This window comes from Tupaia chinensis, unplaced genomic scaffold (genome assembly GCF_000334495.1).
Source record: "Tupaia chinensis unplaced genomic scaffold, TupChi_1.0 Scaffold000317_1, whole genome shotgun sequence".
In the NCBI taxonomy this organism is placed as follows: Eukaryota; Metazoa; Chordata; class Mammalia; order Scandentia; family Tupaiidae; genus Tupaia; species Tupaia belangeri.
This window is the reverse complement of record NW_006159810.1, coordinates 2,818,818-2,835,881: the sequence shown is the minus strand read 5'-3', so window position 1 is coordinate 2,835,881 and position 17,064 is coordinate 2,818,818.

The window sequence follows — 17,064 nt, the reverse complement described above, 5'->3', positions numbered from 1 at the left end:
AATTCCATTTCTTATAATCACTACTTCCCTAGAACTTCTTAAAGGCCCGAAAACGTGTACCTACCAATACAATGCCTTCTGTTGTCCAATCCAGCACATGGCCTGTGACATTAAACAAACAAACCAGAAACAACCACCGCATTGCTGCCTTGTGCTAGGGCTATGAGGACACCACCCACCACTGCTTATGAGTCCTCACTGCCCCGTCAGTCAGTGGGTGATTCTGCTTCAAAATCCTATTTTAGAGTGTGCAAACTAGAACCATTCCTGGCATCTCCTGTTGTAGATTGGGTGACCCAGGAAGTAAACTTGAGAGAACTTTGTGTACAATTTACCAGGGAATATCTCAGGAATGATACCCACAAAGATGCGAGCAAAGCTGGATGGCAGGAAGGAAATGTGAATTGTGGTTGTGGTGCCAATGACACAGCAGCCTCAGGGCATCATTTGGGGAGCTTTGGAGATGTTCCAAATGAAGGCAAATGACCCAGGTCCCTGTACCTTTTCACTAACTACCCATTGCAAGCAGGCTGCCTCACAGGAGGCCCTGGAACTTTGGGGAGCTTCCTGTGGCTGAAGGCACCAATAACGGCAATGCCAGAAACTGAAGGAATGATTTTTTTTTTGTTCCCGAAGGAAGGATCTTGGCAGTTTCCAGAACCACCTATCATATTACAGGGCAGAATTTATAGCCATTGATTCATAGGATTTCCAGTTTGCACAGAGATCTTTTTTTTTGGAGAGGTTTTTGCTATAGGGCGCGTGTGCTCGCCAGACAGAGAGAGACATAGAGACAGAAAGCGAGAAATCACCCCCCAAGGGGGATGGTCACGCCGCAATCCCTTCTCCTCCATTCTCCTCTCGGGATCTTGGGCACGCACTCACACGCGCCCGGCGTGAGTTTTAAGCCACCGGGTCCGAGACGCGAACCGCGGTCGACTACATGGGAGTCCAGCGACATAGCCATTACGCTAACTGCTGGTTCCCCACACACAGATCTTTAAAAATGATGAGAATCTGCCTCCTAGACTCCCAAAATATTCAGAACAAGAAGCCATTTTAAAGCTGAGGTGTGTCCTAGTGTGTTCAGGGAAGCCATGCTCTAAACCCAAAATATTCAGACAAGCACTGTGGAGGAGAGATTTTGTCACAGAATGACTAGAAACAACTGCAGAGGTACAAGAAACATGAGAAACCAAGAAAATGTCTCTCCCGTAAGGGAAAAGAACAATACCTCATCATCTACATACAGTACAGTAGAATTCTTGGAAACATCTGATAAAGACTTCAGAATATTCATATTGACAAAACTAAATGAGATGCAAGAGCTGAGAGATAATGAACTCCAGAAGATGCAGGAGAAAAGAGACAACGAGTTCCAGGAATTGTTGAAGTTCTTTCATGATCTGAAAGAGGAAATACATACCATGAAAAAGAATCAAATGGAGCTATTAGAGATGAAGGCTGCTCTTCAGGAAATCAAAATGCCCCTAGAAAGTATTACAAGCAGATTAGTCCATGCAGAAAATCTAATTTTGTATGTTGAAGGTAAAACCTCTGATCTAGAAAAAAACAATTAAAAAAAAAAAACTAAGAAGATAACCCCCCGAAATGGGAATACTATACGAGAAATACTAGTCAGCATTAAGCGCCCAAACATTCAGATAATTGGTATCCCAGAAAGTGAAGAAACTAATAAGGACATTGATAATCTATTCCATGAAATCTTGGAAGAAAACTTTCCAAATCTAAAGAGGCATTCACATATCCAGACCCAAGATATACAAAGGACACCTAATACAATCAACCCAAGAAGATCTTCTCCAAGGCACATCATAACCAGACTGGTCAAATCTGGACAAAGATAAGATACTAAAATTGGCAAGAGAGAAACGTCAGGTTACTTATAAAGGTTATCCTATCAGGCTAACCTCAGACCTCTCATCAGAAACAATGTGAGCAAGGAAAGAATGGGAAAATATATTAAAAGTGTTAAGTGAAAAACAGTTTCAACCAAGAATACTATACCCAGCAAGATTATCTTTCATATGGAAAGAAAGAATGAAAATATTTTCAGATAAACAAGACTTGAAAGAATTTGCCAGTAGTAGACCCACTCTTCAAGAAATTCTGAAAGGAGTGCTTGACCAGTGAAACTAAAGATACATACAGAAATAAGAGAACAAAATGCAATCAAGAAGATGACCAATTTAATGCTAGGGACAAGAACTATCAATAACAAGGGAGAATGTTAACTTGACTTCCAGGATTTAAACGGAAAGATTGGACCACGGTAACCCTGCATATTCAACAGAAGAGTTTGAACATAAGACTGAATGGGTGAAATAGAATTTTATGACTTTTGAGTGGAATATTACTGTTTTTTTTTTAGTATGCTTTGTTTTCCCAATTTAAATAGTTTACTTTCTTTTCAGTTGTTCATAAGTTTAGCAATATGTTAAAATATTTTTCTTGTTTATTTCTTTAAATGGAAACATAAACCTTTCTTCCTTCCTGATCCCTCTAGAATTGGAAAATATTTGGGAATATTCTTATTTTGTGGGAGAAGGGTTATTTGCATAAGTTCAATAATGCTCGTTGCATTGATTCAGAAATCAGAAAGACTCATTATTGGACAGGTCTTTGACTGAAGATTAATTAGAAAACTATGGAACTAAGGTAGATCTCAATTTAGCTAACAGAAGCTCTTAGAAAGATGGCCTGGTACCATAAATAATTCTTCCTGACAGACAGGATTAGAGAAGAAGTAAGAAAGCATCCCCCTATGACAGATGGTCATGCCACAATCCCTGCTCCTCCATTTCTCCCTCCTTTCAGGATTTTGGGCACATGTGCACAACCACCTGACATATTTTTCAAGCTCTTGGGTCCAGGACTCAAACCATGCAGTTGTCATGTGGGATCCAGCCACTTTAGCCACCAGGCCACTAGCTAGCCCTGAATCTTTTTTAAAAGACAGGGTCTCATTAGGTCACAATCTTTCTGCCTTAGCCCCTGGAGTAACTGGGACTATATGATCAAACCGAAGCCTCCCAGGTAGCCTCAGCTTACTGAGTAGCAGCATCAACTACCACAGCTGGACTGTACTACAAAAATAGTGCATAAATGTGCTTTTAGGCTGTGTATAAGTTGTATAAGAAACATAAATGCATTTTATGTTTAGACTTGGGTTTCTTCCCCCAGATATCTCATTATGTACAGGAAAATTTTGCAAAATCCAAATAAAACTCCAAAATTTGAGACATTTCTGGTCTCAAGCACTTTAGATAAGGGATATTCAACCTGTAGTCAAGTTTTACAGAGCTCTTGGAAACCTCATTTGGACCTTGCAACATATATGTTAGGTGACTATTACTATTCCCAGTTTCAGATGGGATGAAGGGTAGGAGAGCAGTGACCTGGTGGGGTAGGTGGTCTCAGTAAGGTCTGGTTGGAGCACAGCTCCTTAGAATTCATGTCCAGTGCACTTTCATTTTCTGCTCTGAAGTCTGATACATTTGAAAAATTAAGTTCTGCAAAGGCTATGCTAGCTTCATTTAACACAAAGGAAGTTTCCTGCAAAATTATGAATGAAAAAGGTAAAAAACAGTTGAGGAATCAGCTGTTTTGTAGTGTTTAAAAGACACATGGGCAAGGGAGCTCAGTGTGGAAGAGAGCAGGGCCGGGCGCTGAACTTCTGAAATCCTGCCCTCCAGCGCGCCACATACCCTGCCAAGGCTAGCAAAGCACAACGAACTCTCCTACCTACAAGTGTGTGTTCCCTAAGTGTCTGGATGAGATTTTCTGTGAGATCAGGTCCTAAAGGTGGGTCACTGGGATCAGAAGATGAAAAACCAGGCACAGAAAGTGAAACCCAAATGTTCTGGAGAGTAAGCGTTCAATGGAACACAAAGACATAACGTAAACCCTACCAATGGGGATTTACACACCCAGGTAAACCTGGCTTCAACGTCTGAGAGCCTATATGCATCCTGAAGGCCTCAGAGAGGGTGTAAGTCAGAAAGGTGTGTTTACCTGGGGTGGGTGAGGTGGGGTGGGAGGATTCAGTCAGCTAGCTACACCTGCAGACCATGCTTCCCAGAGCAGGCACCTCGAGCTTTAGCAGAGAAGAAAGCACTTCTTCTCACCGGCCCACGCCCTCGGCTATGTGCAGCCAGTAAGGCCGCCAGGGCCCAGGGACAGTGACTAGCGAGGTGACGATCCTGCTCTTGGCATTTCTGCAGTATGCGAAAGCGTGCAGAGCCTTCCGGTGCAGCCAGCAGCGCGCTGTCTACAGAGCACCCGGGAGGGCCTCTTCAGGCCGGAAATAACGGGCGAGCATCCCGGTCCTCACACAGGGAGGAAGTGACTCGCTTCCAGTAAGCAAAGCGGCCACCTTGGCGAACGTCGTCCTTCGTGCTCCGTTGGGGCGTCTCTGCAGGAGCAGCCGGGTAACTGGCCTCCTTCGATGGCTGACCTGAGTCACCAAATGGAACAGCCCTGGGCGTGTAGTTCTCCAGACATGTGTAGGAGTCAACGAAGAAAACAAGAAACGTTATTGAGGGAGAGAAAAGATTTGAGTAGAGGGAGAACTGTGTCATGCTCTGAGAGGGGAATGGCCGAGATTTTAGTGTCAGCCTACAAAACTCAAGAAAGTGTTAAAGAGAAAGCAGAGATCTTGATTCGGGTCAACTGCAAGTGGGCAAGTCAGGGCACAGTGCGACCCTGGCGCCCCAGCGTGGCTCAGGGAGGCCAGGCCCCAGCGCGGCTTCCTGAACCTCTGCTGCTGGTTCTTCCAGACAGGCAGTGCGGAGGAGCCTGCCGCACTTCCTCGGCGTTCGGCCTCCGGTGGAGAAAACCCAAAAGAGGAAGAGCAGTGATACCCGAGGGGACTTTAACTCTAGAATCAGGGGCTGCAGAGACCTGAGGCTCAGGCAAGCCGCAGTGAAGTGAGATGGAAAGGACTAGCCTGCCAGGAACTCGCCGACAGAACGAGCATCGGCCAGCCTATTATGCAGATATAATGGAAGAGAAAGTGCTTCCACTGTTCCGTTCCACAGCCAAACCACAGATCCTGGCCACTCCTTCTCCCGGAGGCAACAAAGACACATTCACAGGGTTTGGCTCCTTTCCCCTGAATTCTATACCTTAAGGTAAAAAAGCCAGTCACGCGAGGCTGGCCTGCTGGGACCAGCTGGGAAGTAGAGCCTTGGCTGCTGTGGGGATCTCTGGGCTCCCTTCCCACAGGCTCCCCTCCCCTGTGCCCACCCATATGAGTTCTGGTAGTGCCTATTGATAACATGGCTGATGCTGCTTCTATCTTGCTTCCAGGAAACTTAATTTTTAATTTTTTAAGTTTGGAGACACTGAGCCTTGGAGACACCTTGTGACCAATCCAATGAGAATTCCGTAATATTCAGTAAACAAATGTATTTTGAGGGCCAATTGTTAGGCGAGATCTCTGCCAGGTCTTAGAGACCCAAAGATAAAGAAGACTGGAGCTTTCTTTTCTTCTCTACCAGACCACAGGACAGAGCCTGGGAACTTGGTCTAAGAGAAGAAGAGTCAGAAGATCTGGATTTGGCTTCTGACTCTGCCGTGATTATGCAATAGTGTCCTAGAATCTGCTTAATTAGCAGTGGGCCTGGATGATTTCGCTGGTCTGTCCACCTCACACGTTAAGTTTTTGCCAATCTACTGGATGGAAGGTGGAATCCCACCGGTATATTACTGTCTCTCTGATTACCAATGAAAGCTAGTATTTTCTTTTTTCTTTCTTTTTCTTTTCTTTTCTTTTTTTTGTAGAGAGATATTTGCTGTAGGGTGCGTAGTCTCACTGGAGAGATAGAGACAGACAGAAAGCATGAAATCCCCCTGGGATGGCCACACCGCAATCCTTCTTCTCCATTCTTCTCTCAGGACTTTGGGCATGCATGCACATGTGCTCGGCCTGAGTTTAAGCCACTGAGTTTGGGGCTTGAACCATGGTGGACTACGTGGGAGTCCAGCAATGGAACCATTATGCCATCTACTGGTCCTGAAGGTGAGTATTCTTTCATGTTTCTTGTTCTGTGAACCACCTTTTCCTGTCTTTTGCCTGTTTTCCTGCTGGATTGTTTGTATTTATTAATCTATTTATTGAACTTTAAAGATATTTTAAAAAGTAAATGTTCTTTTTTTTTTTTAACCATGAATCAAATTTCCCCAAAAGGGGAATTTTATTGATTACTTTATTCCCTCTGATAAAGACCAACTGTAATCAAATGATGTGAACATTCCCCTCAAGATTTTGTCATCTTCATAATAGAAAAGATGAGGCTTAGAGCTGGATCACTTGACCCTTTCTCTTATCTCCTCCCAGTTCAAAATGCTCACATCTCTTGATAGCCAGCATTCTCTTAGATCTGCAGTTGGGCTCAACACATTCAAGCCTCAGCACAATCTTCTTTGTAGCTTTTGCCTTTTTACAAAAAATAGGCTTAGTCTGTCCACCACAGCTGCTCTGCTTCCTGTCATAATGTCGCTTCCCCTGAGCATACAGAGAATCCTTGCCCTTATTGTACCGGTGCTTGCCACAGAAGGTCCAGCGGGTTTCAGGGATGTTCACTATGCTTGCGGGCCTGCTATCTGCACAGAAAGCTAAATATTCTTTTATTATTATTATTTTTGAGGTCATTGCTATAGGACACGTGTGCTTGCCAAAAAGACAGAGAGAGACAGAGAGACAGAAAGCGAGAAATCACCCCCCCAGGGGGGATGGCCACACTGCAATCCCTTCTCCTCCATTCTCCTCTTGGGATCTTGGACATGCATGTACATGTGCCGGGTGTGAGTTTAAGCTACTGGGTCCAGGACTCAAACTGTTGTCAACTACATGGGAGTCCAGCAACATAGCCATTACGCCAACTGCTGGTTGCTAAATGTTCTTTATATAGGTTTTTTTAAAGAATTATTTTATTTTAGCTTTATTTACTTATTTTAATTTGAACAGAGAGGGACAGAGCAAGAATGAGAGCAAGAGAGAGCAAGTGAGAAAGCAAGCCGCTAGGTCCAGGACTCTAACCACAGTTGGCCATGTGGGAGTCCAGCGCCCTCAACCACCATGCCACCTGCCGGCCCCAGGTTTTATTAGCTTTGTATTACAAATATCTTTTCCTGGCTTGTATCTTTTCTGATTACTTCATGGAATCCATTGTTAATCCTGTTTTTACTTTGAATGTAGTCAAATTTATTACTTTTTCTCTTTCATAGTTTTACATCTTGTTTAAGAAATGTTCATCTCCCTGAGTTTCTAAAGTTGCGCTCCTATAGTGCCTTGAAAAGTCATAGGGAACCAGCAGTTAGCATAATGGCTATGTCGCTGGACTCCCACGTAGTCGACTGCGGTTCGCGTCTCGGACCCGGTGGCTTAAAACTCACGCCAGGCGTGTGTGCGTGCGTGCCCAAGATCCCGAAAGGAGAATGGAGGAGAAGGGATTGCGGCGTGACCATCACCCTGGGGGGGAGATTTCTCGCTTTCTGTCTCTAATGTCTCTCTCTGTCTGGCGAGCGCATGCGCCCTATAGCGAAAACCTCTCAAAAAAAAAAGTTATAGAGCTTCATCTTTTATATCTGACTTAGATCCACCAAGATTTGATTTTTCCTTATAGTGCAAAGTAGGATTTAGTCAGTTTTCCCTCTATGTGGGTGACCAATGGCCCCACCACTTATTGATGAATATAGTCTTTCGTTAGTGATCTATAGTACTTTCTCTACTGTTCTCAGGTACACAGCCTTCTCTGTTTTTCTCTCTCTCTTTGTGTCCAGGATCTCTCGTAGGTTTCTGTCTCTGTGTCAGTACAGCACTGTCTTTGTTATTTTGGCTTTCTAGTAAGTCTTGATATTCCTCTTCAGGAGTGCCTTGTTTACTTTTAGGCCTTTGTTTTCCCGTATAAATTTAAGAATTAGTCTAGTTCCTCAACAGTTCTCTCTCTCTCTCTCTGTGTGTTTATCAGAATTGTAGCCAATATTTAGATCACTTTGGGACAAGTGACGTATGCAGGATATTTTCAAAGACTGCATTATGGTCCTTGAGTAGCTGATGGTCTACGGAGGAAGGCACTGACAGACACATCATAATAACACATGCAGTACATGTTATAAACAGGAAACACGAGCCGGGAGGTAGGGAAGGTGTTACAGAGAAGGCCACGTATGTGAAGAATCACGATAAACGAAGATTCTATATTCTGATTTCAGATGTAAAAAAAATCTGTCTATCCCATTTTGCCAGAACCTTCAGAATCGGAGATGACCCCCAAGGCTACCCTCACCAAACCCAGGGATTTGGGCGAGAATTACTGTGATGGTGCCATTGCCTTTTTGCCCTGTATCTATAAATCGGAACCAGCGTGCTCATCCATTTTTTTCTCTGTATTTTTATCTCTGTAACTTGAACATCAGCATGTGATACCCTTTCGGTACTATGCTTCCCCCATGCTCTGACCTTAGTAGGTCTGTCCTGTTTTTCTCAAATACACCTAACTAGGGTCTCTGCACAGACTGTTATGATACCAATATGTACTGATTTGGTAAATTCAACTTTCATAACTTTGTCTTCAGGGTTTTATTCAAATCTGGACCAAATATTTCCTGATCCTACTCCAACCATCATTCAGTATACACCACCAGTACCTGTTACGGTGCCTAGACACTTTTAGGGATTGCAGAGTCATGAGATTTAGAGTTAGGTAGATCTGGGTTCAAGTCTTAGCACTCTTATTATTTTGGTGACATTAGGTCAGTGCTTTTCGGAATATGTGGTTCTTCATGTGTCACACAGGATGATGATTCTGTATAAAAAGAGCCTTGTATATTTACTCTTTTCATCAAAGGCGGGACAAAAAAAATGTTAGTTTCAGAAATTAGAACAAGAGAATTTTGACTCCTACCCACAGTGTACAAAAAGGAGAAGAAACCTTGCTTCTGAGGTCATTTTGTCCTCAGAGAAGCAGATGAGGTAGTGGAGGTGATACACAGGCCATCTGCTGGAATAAAAACACAGTCTAGCATAGTCCAATGAATCATATTTACACTCTGTTATGACCAGAAAGCACTTATAATATCATGTAAAAATAGATGAGCTAGAACAATCACAAAAAAGCAAAGCGAGAGCCAGGTCTGTGGCAAAGCGGCAATGTGCAGCTCAGAAGTAGCTGGTGACCACATGGTGACTGTGGTTCAGATCAGTCAACCTGAACCACACCAAGCACATGTGTGAGTGCACAAGATCCAGTGGCTGGAGGACTGAAGGAAGGGAATCACGGTGTGACTAGATCTTGTGAAGGGTGAACACCTCTCTCTCATGCATGCGCATGCACTCTATCATGAATTCAAAAATTGAAAATAACTTTTTAAAAAGCAAAACCAAATCAAAGTAGGGATGTATAGAGAAAGTGGGAAGAAGGTAGTGCTGCAAATATAACCTGGGAGGCTGCTCCACACACTTGATTTACAAGGGCTACAAATTTGGTGCTAAGCTTTCCAGTGGCCACCACTGAGAGTCATGACAGCTATAGCCAACTGCAGGGAATGCCGCATACAGAGTGACTGGAATGGAGCAAGGCTGCAGGGGAAGGCTCCTTGCAAATGTCTAAACCAGATTTTGCAGGGTGTAAGGGCTATGTATCCCAGACAGGGGGAGCCACCCAAGCAATCCAGAGATTTCTGGCATACAAGGATTCTTTGGGATAGTCTCCAGGGAGAGCAGATGACTATAACACCAAACGTTAGATTTCCCGCAACAGGGAGTCCTGACTCTGAGGAGAAAATGACCTGATAGGAGTGGTATTTTGGAGGAAATTATCCTGGCACCACACAGCTGCAATTTTCCCCTTTGCAAATTATAACTCATCATGGACATTTAGAAAATGCTGTCACGCATGTTTCTCCTGATGTGGTCCACATCTGGCCCAGCCATTGGCAAATACAGACTATTCAGAAAATCTGTGCAGTATTAGCATCTAATAACCTTCGCTTTAAACATGGTAAAAGCAAACCGCAAACTTAGAAATGGCACATATTCTTCGGCAGTAATTTAGTGCAGGCTTCTATGTAATTTGAGAAATCCCTTACTGTAGCTGCATCTAGTCATCTGGACAATGGCATGAGTGTTGAAACCTAGAGAGGTGAAATTAATCTAGAAGACTAAACTTTGTGACTTTCACTTTCAGTTTGTTTTCCTTCATTGTATAAAGTCTTGAGAGTTTAAAATGGCTCTAAACTTAAAAGCTCTTCACATAATAATTAAGGTTTTCTTTGTTAAAAAGGAAGTTATATTTTTGTAGCATGTGGACATAGTGTTCAGTTTAAATATTTGTATTTCAAATTTAGGCTAGAATTTTGCTTGAAATTTCTTTTTTTTTTAATAATTATAAAGCAAACCACCGGGTCCAGGACTTGAACCATGCTTGGCCATGTGGGAGTCCAGCACCTCAACCACCATGTCACTTGCTGGCCCCACTTGAAATTTCTTTAGCATCTTTTTAGTGTTGATGGGGCCAGAGTGATGATTCCAATTTCATTTCTAATATTAGTGATCTGTGCCTTTTCTCTTACTCTTGATTAGTCTGGTTAGAAGTTTATCACTTTATGGAACCAGGTTTTGGTTTTGTTGAGTTTTCTGTATATCCTGTTCTCAATGTCATTGATTTCTGCTCTAGTTTTTATTATTTCATTCTTTTTGCTTGCATAAGGGCATAAGGTTTTTATCGCTCTTCTTTTTAAGTTTCCCAAGGTGGAAGCTTTGATAATTGGTTTTAGATTGTTCTTCTTTTCTAACATATTCATACAATGCTATAGATTTTCCCTGAAAGCATTGCTTTCATTGTCACATATATTGGCAAATCGTATTTTTTATTTAGTTGAAAATATCTTTAAATTTCATTTGAAACTTCATATATGTGTTCTTTAGAAGTAGGTCGTTTACCGGCTCAGCAGGTGGCATGGTGGTTAAGGTGCTGGAATTCTCACAGGTCTGACTGTGGTTCAAATCCTGGGCTTGGTGGCTTGGTTTCTCTCTCTCCCTTTCTCTGGCAAAATTCATGTGAAAATAAAATAAAATAAATAATTCAAAATAAAAAAGAAGAACGTGTTTAATCTCCAAATATTTTGGGGTTTTCCAGATATTTTCTCTTACTGATTTCTAGTTTAATTCCACTGTGGACTGAGAGCATATTTTGTACTATTTATATTCTTTCAAATTGCTTGAGGTATGTCCTATGGTCTAAAATGTTATCTGTCTTGGTGAACGTTCCATGTAAGCTTGAGAAGAGTATGTATTTTACTGTCATTAGGTGAAGGATTGTAAAAATGTCTGTTATTTCCAGGTGATTGACAATGCTGTTTAGGTCAACTATGTTTGTACTGATATTTTGCCTCCTGGATTTATCAATTTCTGATAGAATAATGAAGTATCCAAGTATATAGTGAATTTGTCTATTTTTTCTTTGCAGTTCTATCAGTTTTTGCTTCACGTTTTCTAGTGCTCTGTTATTAGGTACGTACATGTTAAGAATTATTACACCTTCTTAGAGAACTGACTCCTTTTTCATGATCAAATGCCCTTCTTATGTCTGACAGTTTCTTTTGTTCTAATACTGGCATTATCTAAAATTAATGTTGCTACTTCAACTTTCTTTTGATAAGTGTTAGTATAGTATGTATTTTCTTCATCCCTTTATTCTTAACCCCTCTGTGTCTTTGCATTTAAAGTGAGTTGTGTGTAGATAACATATAGTTTGGTCTTGTTTTTATCCACTCTGATAGTCTCTGTATTTAAATTGGTGTATTTAGACCATTCACATTTAAAGTGACTGTTACTATAGGTGGACTAATATTCATATTTACCAAGTTTATAACGGTTTCATATTCTTCTCACTTGTTCTTTGTTTCTCTTTCTCTTTTTCTTTTTCTCTGGTTTTCATTAAGCATTTGTGTGATTCTATCTTTTCTCCTTTCTTAGAATATCTATGATACATTTTTACAAATTTTTTAGTAGTTTCCCTAGAGCTTAAAGTATGTTTTTATAATGAACCTAAGCCCACTTTTAAATACTATCCTGCTTCACAGGTAGTATAATTACCTTATAACAAAATACTCTCACTTCTTCCCTTTCATTCCATATAAAGTTGCTGTCCTTCACTCTACTCATTCATATCACTATCATCACCCAATACATTGTTACTATTGTGACTTTGAACACATAGTTATCTATTAGATCAGTTTAGAATTCGAAAAGTAAAAGATGTTACTTTTTTCTTCATTTATATCTTCTCTAATGCTTTTTCTTTCTTTGTGTAGATCTGAACTTCCAACCAGTTTTGTTTTTCTTTTTTTGGAACCAATAACTTTTTTTTTTTTTTTTTTTAACTTTGAGAGAGATTTTTGCTGTAGGCGTGTGTGCTCGCCACAGAGACAGAGAGACAGAGAGATAGAAAGCAAGAAATCACCCCCTGAGGGGATGGCCATGTGGCAATCCCTTTTCCTCCATTCTCCTCTCAGGATTTCGGGCAGACATGCACATGCACCTGGCGAAGACCTGCTCTATAGCTAGAGCCTTGTCTGAGTTTTAAGCTGTCGGGTCCAGGACTAGAACTGCAGTTGACTACGTAGGAGTCCCTTGACAAAACCATTACTACATCTGTTGGTACCATTAACAAAGAACTTTTAACAGTCATCTTACAATGAAGGTCTACTGGCAACAAATGCTCTCAGTTTTTGTTTGCCTGAGAAAATTCTCCTTGATTTTTGAAGGGTTAATTCACAGGATACAAAATTCTGAGTTGGTAGTTTATTTTTAATTAATTAATCAAGTAATTAATTCCATTAGTGAGACAGACCATTACTACTTCAGACATATTTTCTGTTCCCTTTTCTCTTCGTTCTCCGTCTAGTAGTTCTATTTCACATGTTACACCCTTTGTACTTATTCTGCTTCAGTTCTTAGATATTTTGCTTTGTTTGTAGTCATCCTTCTTTCTCTCTCTATTTTGTTGTTTGGGAGGTTTCTGTATACATGTCCTTAATCTTATTGATTTTTTTTCCACCTGATCATATTCAGTTTAATCCAGACCCATCAAACACGTTTTACATTTATGTGACAGCATTTTTTATTTCTATAACGTCCCTTTGCCAAAGAGCATATGCATTCATTAGAGAGAGAGAAAAAAAAGAAAGATAGAAAGCAGCCCCTAATGGGACATAGTCATGTTCAGCATTTCAGGCATGCACACACATGCACCTAGCATGTTTTTCAAGCTGCTGGGACCAGGATTCAAACTATGGTCAGCCATAATTTAATTCCATCACTTTCTCTTTTCTACTTTGCACAGAGGAAGTGTCCAATACAGACTTGTTGAATAAATGAATGAACAAATGAACTCTTACATTGCTTCCCGGGTCCTCACAATAAGAACAGCAGGATCCCTTTCAGTTCATTAACAATCACCTTGCGAAAGCAGACGCTGGCAAACAGTAAAGGTGCTGCCAAATACCTGTGCTGCATCTGGGGTTCTTCATTTTGACAGAACAATGAATCCTCATTGACAACCACAGTGTTTCCTTGGAAGGAGCTACCTCCACGAGAGTTTCCACATAAGGGGGGCAGTGGGGTTGCAGTGCTGAGTGGTTCCTTGTGAGCAGCCCTCTCTGCTGAGCAGGGCTGGGGCAGCACAGAGTGCCCAGGGATGCTGGAGCACAAAGACCTGCTCCAGGTGTGTGACCAGCCCACACGGCGAAGCCCCTCAGGAAATGTGTGTGGGATTTTCAGGTCAACAAGGAGCGTACTAGAGCGAGCCTTGCCTTTAGTCTTCCTCCAGATTTTTACCTTTCCTCTTCCTGGTCATTTTCTGTCTTTGGTTTCCAAGGGAACCACCCATCCCTGACCACCAAACCTCAGCCCCTGGAGGCCCCTTCGAATCCTACTGAGCTCTTCTTCCTAAGAAAGGCCCTCAAGGAGGATTTACCCCATTTCCTTCTAAATCCTCTTTGTACATGAGTGTTCATAGCAGTATATTCATCATATCTAAAAGATGGAATAACCCAATATCTGCCAACTGATACATGGATGATAAAACATGAGTGGGCTCTTCAAAAAGTTAATGGAAGATGTCTGTCAGGAAAAAAATTGTGCACGGGGTTCAAAATTTTCACAACAAAATAAATGTGTTCTTTTTAAGAAATAATTATTTACTTTTATTTATTATTATATATTTTAATTTTTCTCTAGGGCCTGTGTACTTACCAGAAAGGGAGAGAGAGAAGGAGAGAGAGAGAGAGAGAGAGAGAGAGAGCGAGCATGAGAAAACAAGCTGCCAGGTGTGGGACTCAAGCTGTCATTGGCCATGTGGGAGTCCAACACCTTAACCACCACACCACCTGTTGGCCCCAATATAAATGTATTCTTTGCTTTTTTTTTTTTTTTTTGAGAGGTTTTCGCTATAGGGTGCGTGCGTTCGCCAGACAGACAGAGACAGACAGAGAGACAGAAAGCGAGAAATCACCCCCCAGGGGGGATGGTCACGCCGCAATCCCTTCTCCTCCATTCTCCTCTCGGGATCTTGGGCACGCACGCACACGCGCCTGGCGTGAGTTTTAAGCCATTGGGTCCAGGATGTGAACCGCGGTCGACTATGTGGGAGTCCAGCGACATAGCCATTACGCTAACTGCTGGTTCCCAATAAATGTATTCTTTAAGTCCATGAAAATTTTAAGTCCCTTATATGGTATATCCATACAATGAAATATTATTCTGGAATCAAAAGAAATGAAGTAGTGATGAACCTTGAAAACACTATACTAAATGAAAAAAGCTGGTCATGAAAGATCATATATTGTGTGATTCCGTTTATATGAAATGTCTTGAATAAGTAAATCTATGTGGACAGAAGCAGATTGGTAGTTGCCTAGGGTGGGGCATGAGGTGGGAGAAATGGGGAATGACTACTAATGATTATGGGGTTTCTTTTAGGGATAATAAAATATTTTTTTTAATTGATTGTGGCAATAGTTAAATAACTCTATGAATACACTAAAGCCATGAAATGATACACTTTCAATAAGTGAATTGTATGGTATGTGAATTATATCACATCAATCAATAAAATTATTTATTTTTTTCTACCATAGGGCACGTACACTTGCCATCTAGACAGAGAGAGTGTGTGTGTGTGTGTGTGTATGTGGGCGGGGGGAGGGGGGTGACCATGCCACTGTCCTTTTTCCTCCATTCTCTTCTCAGAATTTTGGGCTTGCATGTATATGCACCTGGCATGATTGTCAAGGCACCTAGTCTGAGATTCGAACTGTGGTTGGCCACATGGGAATCTAAAGCCTTAACCACCATGGCACCTGCTGGTCCTATAAAATTATTATCATTATTATTCTTACATGTTTTTGCCAGAGGATGCTTATGCTCTCTGAAGAAATCACTCCCTAGGGTGGATGGCCAAGGCACAGTCTCTTCTCCATTCTTCTCTTGGAATTTTGGGCATGCATGCACACGTGCCCAGTGTGATTTTCTTTCTTTCTTTTTTTAAAGAATTATTTTATTTAACTTTATTTATTTATTTTAATTTGACCAGAGAGGGACAGAGTCACACACACACACAGTGGGGGAGAGAGATAGAGGGAAAGTGAGAAAGCAAGCTGCTAGGTCTGGGACTCGAACTGCAGTTGGTCAGTCATTTGGGAATCCAGTGCCCTTCACCACCATGCCACCTGCCAGCCCCATCCCAGTGTGATTTTCAGACCACTAGGTTCAGGACTTGAATCATGGTCCACCATATGGGAGTCTAGCACCTTAGCCACCATGCTATCTGCTGGCCCCCATAAATTATATTTAAAAAAATTAGTGATTATGAGCAGTAACCTCTCAGGGCAGTGGTGGGATACTGTGGGCTTATCAGCACACTTTCCTCTCTATTCCACCTGGATCCTTGCGCAGCCCCTCCAGGCAGGTGGAATGAAGGAGTCATGATTACTTGATGAGAGAACAAGGCACTGTGAGACCACGGGGCTTCTCTAAGCTCATACACCTTTGTAGGAGTTCCAGTAGGTGCCCAGGTGTCTGGAAGCCAGCTAGGACAAGTTTGACGACCTGAGGTCTCCAAGGTATGTTTTTCAGAGGATCTTCAGGGGCTACCCTGGGTGGGGCAGTGGAGTTGGGGTGAGCATGGACACTTGGAGTTGCTGGTCAGGCACTCAGTTTTGGCCTCCACCTTGGTTTGAATCAAAGCACTTTTGGCCTTGTGCACATGCCTTGTGCACATGCACTGAGAAGGGGATTTCCTGTCAAAATGTGCTGCACTTAGGCCATGGCTCTCAGATTGCAACAGTTATGAACAGAACACTTCCTTTGGCCTCAGCATTGAAAGTGCTGATGCAGCTTTCGAAAAATATCCACATTTCAGATAAGAAAATGATAACCTGGGCCGGCAAGATCTTGTTGTACTGGTGTTGCGCCTTTGCTGAAAAATATATCTATTTACAACGCTACTTGCCAATGAACAAGCGAGAAATGTTGCTGTTGGCCAAAACATATTCTGTTGCTAGAAAACCATACAGCTAAAGTGTTACAAAATTATAAGAAAATGCTATCACTTAATACTAATATTACAAAAAATGCCCTTTTCCCCAGAAATCACCCACCCATATCCAAGACTGTTTTCAGAAGCACAAGTTGTTTCTCAGCAAAGTCTTGGTTTGTTCTCAAATTGTCTTAACAAGGAATGACAGAAGTTTACCCGACAAAGGAGTCCATTTTCTGTTCCCCCGGTTTAATCTGTGCAGACAGAAAGCTGTAAATATCGTAAGTGGCCTTGGAGGGGCTTGTTCGTTAAGGACCATGGTTCGCTGGTTTCTTGTGTGACTTCCAAGGGCCAAGAAACTGTTTGCTCATCATCACCATGAGGCCTGGAGAACAAAGGCCGGGGCCCAGGAGCCTGTGCTGAAGGATGACATGACCTTTGACCCCCACTGGTGAGGCCGGGAGGGGAAGAGAGAAAGACCGGCGCCAGTCAAGTTTCA